Raw genomic sequence first — 6000 nt, 5'->3', positions numbered from 1 at the left:
GACCTTTTAAAGAAGAGAACTTTAAAGTTTTTCAATGAAAAGACCAGAATTTAGTAGAAATTTTGAAATGCAAACCTGTGTGCATATACATATGTACCTACATATATATGTATCTGTATGTATTTATGTATGTATATATATATGCAAACATGTGTGATTAAATCAGAGGTAACTATATGAAGGTGCAATGTTAACATTCCAATTTGGTCAGGGGAGAAGCAAATGCTCCTTTAGTACCTTAATGTCTTGAAAATGTTTAAAGGTTAAATAAGAAAGACAATTAGAGAAGGCAAGCAGAACTAAGTTAGTGATATAGTATGAAGAAATACAATGAGCCAAACCCCCACTACTAGAAAAACAAAATCAGAACTGAAGAACAGCAATTAAAAAACACATTCCTCCAATTTAAGAAAATGATTAAGAAAATGAACCAACCTAGGTCCCTTCCTGGAGGAGGAGGCAGCAGAGACTGTGATGGCAGCCTGGGGCTGGGGCGAAGTGGAGGAGCCAGTACTCATCCCCCTGCCTGCAGCAGAGATCTTTCACTCCCTCCCAGAGAATAATGCCACCTTTCCCACCTCAATCCCAGTCCCCAGAGTTGAAAATCGGATTTTTGATGATATCTGGCTCCACAGAAGCAGTAGCCACCAGCCACCAGAGTTGTGGTTCTGAGCCTGGACTTGACTCAAATCACATTTCTCCTGTAATTGAAGGCAAGCTTAGGAGGTGTATTGCGGCCATATCTGTGATGGTGGTGAGGAAGAAGGTGACTCAAAAGTGGGAGAAGCTCCTAGGCAGGAACATCTTCTGCTGCAATGGACATGTCATGATGACCTGGCATAAGGGGATCTTCTACTTGACTCTCTTCCTCATCCTGGGGATTTGGCACTCTCTTCTTTGCTTTTGAGGGCCGCTATCTGACTGTTCAGCTATCTCCTGACGTTCCTCTCTTTGCAGCTGTCCTTTTCCTCTTTTCCATGGCTACACTGCTGCAGACAAGGTTCAGTGACCCCAGTGTGATTCCCTGGTCCCTGCCAGATGATGCAGCTTTCATTGAAATGGAAAGAGAGGCAACAAATGACCCAGTGCCACAGGATCAGTGCCTGTCCCCTTGAATTAAGAATTTCCAGATCAACAACCACATCTTGAAACTAAAGTATTGTTATACACACAAGATATTCAGACCCCCTCCCTCCCCACCTCCCACTGCAGCATCTGTGACAGTTGTGTGGAGCGCTTTGTCCATCATTGTCCCTGAGTCGGAAATTGTGTCTGCAAGAGGCACCATCACTACTTCTACCTCTTCATCCTTTCTTTCTCATTCTTTACCATCTATGTCTTCACCTTCAACATAGTTTACATGACTCTCAAGTCCTTGAAAATTGGCTTCCTGGAGACATTGAAAGAAACTCCTGGAACTGTGATGGAAGTACTCATCTGTTTCTTCACCCTCTACTCTGTTGTCAGGTTGACAGGATTCCATATGTTCTCCATGATCCTCAACCAGATAACCAATAAAGATATCGAAGGATCCTGGACAGGGAAGAACAGAGTACAGAACCCATACAGCCATGGCAACTTTTTAAGGAACTGCTGTGAGGTGCTGGATTGCCTCCCAATGTGCTAGATCTACAGGGCATATTGCCAGTGGAAGAAAGTGAAACTCGACCCTCAAGCACTCAAGAGATGAGCAGCAGACCTTTTCCACAGAGCCCAGTGGTCTCCACAGAGCCTTTGAGTTCGAATGAGCTGCCCCTGAAAGCCTGTGCTGCTGAGGAGGTGCAGTCCAGTGTTCTGACCCAGCAGGGCCAAGAGTCCCCAGAGACTCCCTAGGAGGCCTCTAGAACTGAGAAGCAGCTTCTCTGCACAGGAGAGAGAGAGAGAGAGAGAGAGAGAGAGAGAGAGAGAGAGAGAGAGAGAGAGAGAGAGAGAGAGAGAGAGAGAGAGAGAGAGAGAGTCAGTTAGTTTTTCTTTAATGAGAGTGGAGAGTGCTTGAGGGGGAGAAGATAACTTTGAGGGCAATTTTTGCCATTTCTTTGATCTCTGTTCACCCAATTCTGGCTTGAAATATTGTCTATACAAGCTACTTTTCCTGGACTACAGAAAGTAGCAGAGTGGTGTCCATTACATATAGTAACTTGAAACTTGGTTTTCAAGGGCCTTGGCTTCAAGAGTTCCTTTTGGGTCTCTTCTCAGGAGAGTTGTTGACATCCCATTACTTGTCCCTGGACCAGAGATAACCTCCTAGGCTTCTATTCGTTGAATTCCCAAAGGTCTCATATGGAAGCTCTTTGAGTCCTATTTCTGTCCCTAAATGGAGGAGAGGAATGGGGATGGGGCACAGCTGTGAGTCTTTGTATCATTGGTGCCATTCCAGTTCATGCCTCGGGGAGGGATCCTTCTATCTGGACAAGAGTACTTAATTAATGTGGTTTCCTTCAGTCTCCCTCACCATTCTCTACCTCTCTAACCCCCTTCTTTTTCAATTAGATGGTAGTTAGCAGGAATAGTTAGTGAGTTAACAACGTGCAGTTTTCATAGCACAATCCCAAACTTTGTAATGTCTATGCCACTCACAGCAAAAAATTGTATGATGTCAATAGCCATGCCCCCACTCTTCTCTCTGTCTCTCTTTTTATCTGTTTCTCTCTGTCTCTTTCTCCCCACTTCTCTAATATCCTTTTCAAACTCTTGCTCCATTTGGGAGCAGTAAAAACAGCTAAAAAGTCTGTACTTTGGTGCCTCCTTTTCTGTGAGGTGTTTGCAAGTGTTCATAAATGCACCCCTTTTACCCCACTCTTGAACTTTAAGTTCAGTCCATGAGGCCTCCAGTGGTCTCAAGTTCACAAGAGAATGTAATTGAGGCACAAAGGAATCACTTCAGAGCCAGGTGAGAAGGAGGAACGTCTTGCAGGTTTACTCACAGGCCTTGTCCAGTGCCTCCCTCCTTCACTTTCTTCCCTTAGGACTAACTCATAGCACCTCTGCTGGCCCCTGTAAGTACAGAGGTCCAGGATGATCCCTACCTCTACCCCCAATCCCCAGTGGTATACTGGGTCTCCTGTCCAGCATTCGGGGGACCGGTTTTCTCCAGCCTTCAGTTGCACTTCAGGGATAAGAATTTGTGTATCAAATGCTTCTGTGTTTCTGAGAGAGTCTATATTCTCCCCTCCCTTTCTAAAATAGGGTCCTGTGGAGATTGACGTTAGTGGAGAGAGGGTTAACCAAGGCTTTTTATCTGTTTGAACTTGATTAAACTGTGCTGATGCAAAAAAAAGTAAAATAAAATGAACTGAAATGAATTCTAAGAGGAGGAGGAGGATATAAGAAAAGTCACAGGGAGTTATTTTTCTACTCTAGGTTGACACAGGGATATGTGGGTACTAGAGATGGTATCTCAGCATGACACATGGAGCATTCTAATGCCTAGTGATATAGGCTGTACAGTGGATTGAGAAGAGATTCCAAACTTATATTAAAGTACCATGACTTCATGCAGCATGTGGGAACAGAAGCCAACTGGCAGTTTTGTCTTTCACTACCCAGTTCTAGGGACAGATCTAGGGTGGATTAATTAGGTAACCTGTACTCAGTGTTAAAATTCCAAGGTGAGGAGGGTTGAAGTTGTTAGACTGTGTAGTGGGCAAATAGGTAAAAAGCAAACAGTAGCTCTGTAGCTCTGATGCTCGAAGTGAAGTGGGATTTCAATTGCATCTTCTAGCTCAGTCTGAAGGTTACAGAGTAAGAACCAGGTAAGGAATCTCAGAACAAAGGGATACCTACAAGTCTATCATTCAGAATCTTTACAGTCAGCTAAAAAAGCTGGTTGACAGTGGCTCACTCCAAAAGCAGTCTACTAATGCTCCTAAAGAGATGATCCCAAAGTTCTATTGGTTTGGTCCAAATTCATGTGAGGTATTGAAGAGTTCAGACCAGGAAAGCAACAATCGAACTTTCCCTGGACCTTTTTTTTTCTATCCCTTTTAGATCTCTTTTGAATCATTTTGAGAAAATTGAATTTACCAACCCTACACTATCTCTGAAATCCTGGAATAACTATATTCAATACCATAAGAATACATCAGCAAAACTGACTGATGCCTTTCCTCTAGCAGGTCACAGAACATCAAGCATGAAATGAAAGCCAAGTTGGAAAAATAAGCAAAATAGCAACAAAAAAAGAATGCCACCATAATGAACTATTATACTAACAGAAATATTTAAAATACAAATCCAAAAGAACATGACACCAAAATATCTACAAGCAAAGCCTCAAAGTAAGACAAAGTTTGTCACAAATTTAACTAGAATTCCTGTAAGAGGAAGAAGAATTTTAAAAAGCTAAAATGTTTTAATAATTCAACTGATATCATTAGAATAAATCTTAGGGGGAAAATGAACAGTGGAAGACATGATTTAAAAGGGAAATTACAGCAGGGTATGCACAATATCCTACTCAAGCAACAAACACCCTGAAACTAAAATGAACTAAACAGAAACTCATCACTTCATGACAAAAGATTAACAAAACGACAAAAGACTGCAAAAAAATAACATAAAATGTGACACATCAAAGCAAAAGCAACTGTACTGAAAAAAAAATCCAAGAGATAAAATTTAAAGATCATTGGACTATGTGAAAGTCATGCCAAAAAATCCTCCCTCCTCCACCAGAAAAAAATAAAAAGAGCTTAGACATCATATTTCAAGAAGTAACAAAATTGCTCAGACCTGACAGGGAATAAAGAAAAACATCGAAATAATTCACAAAACTCAAAGTAAAAAATCTCAGTAAAATTCTAGAAATTAAAAAAATAGAAAAATAATAATATTACAAGAAGATAAAATTTAATTACTTTAGATCCACAGTAAAAGATTTAACAAGTAAAAAGAAGCTAAGAGATTGGAATACGTTACTCCAGAAGCCAAAGGAGATGAGATTACAACGAATAATTATTTATCCAATAAAGGGGGAAATGGATCTTTTATGAAAAAGGGGACATTCAAGAATTTTTAATCAAAAGATTGGGCTATAAACCTTGAAGAGAAAACATAGGAGTGAAGAGAAATATAAAAAGTTAAACATGACAAGGAAGAAGGATTTGGGGAGAGGAGAATCTAATACTTTGACTTTCCTCTCATTTTAACTAATGAAATGAGGGAAAAATACATATAGGCATTTGGCTACAGATGTGGATATTTTTTCTCATTAAGAAAATAGGAAGGAAAAGGGACGACAGAATAAAATGAAAATGGTATATGAAAGTAGGGAAAGGTCCTAAGCAAACCCAACTCTAACAATGTGCAAAACTATTTATAACTTGCACTGTCATAGCAAAGAACTGGAAACTGAGGAAATGCACATCATTTGGGGAATGGCTGAAGAAATTATTGCATATAAATGTAATAGAATAGTTTTTTTCTGTAGGAAATGATGAAGTGGATAACTTCAGTGAACACTGGGAAGCTTTGTGTGAACTGATACAAAGGGAAGTGAACAGAATCAGGAGAACAAGTTATACAAATTCAACAGTATTATGAAGTAAGATAACTTTGTAAAACTTAGGACTTCTGATCATTGTACTGACCAATCAGAATCCCATGTAATTAATGATGAAAGATGCTGCCTATCTCATAATAGAGAGGTGAAAAACAACAAATCACACAAAATACTTAAACTGAAAGAAGTTGGGGGATGGCATATAAATATAATGGATATTAATTGTGTTGTAAGAAATGATGACAAGATGATTTCAGAGAACACTTTGAAGGATGAGTTGATCCAAAGGAAAGCAAATAAACCAGAACAATTTATACAATGACAAAATTACTATTAAAAACAAACAAAATTTGAAATACTTATTAACTTTGATCAAATAAATACTGGATCATGTTTCTAGAGCACCTAAAAGGAAGCATATTATCCACCTCCTGAGAGATAGAGGTGATAAACTTGTGCAGAAATTTACATTGTTTTAACAGGGCCAATCTGTGGATTTC

At 39.7% G+C, this 6000-nt stretch overlaps 1 pseudogene; it reads left to right on the top strand.

The window, feature by feature from the left end:
* Positions 1–562: 562 nt before the first annotated feature.
* Positions 563–1854, top strand: LOC140502439 (palmitoyltransferase ZDHHC9 pseudogene; annotated as a pseudogene).
* The last annotated feature ends 4146 nt before the right edge of the window (positions 1855–6000 follow it).

This window comes from Notamacropus eugenii, chromosome 4 (assembly GCF_028372415.1).
Source record: "Notamacropus eugenii isolate mMacEug1 chromosome 4, mMacEug1.pri_v2, whole genome shotgun sequence".
Taxonomy (NCBI): Eukaryota; Metazoa; Chordata; class Mammalia; order Diprotodontia; family Macropodidae; genus Notamacropus; species Notamacropus eugenii.
This window is presented reverse-complemented; position numbering and strand designations above follow the sequence as displayed.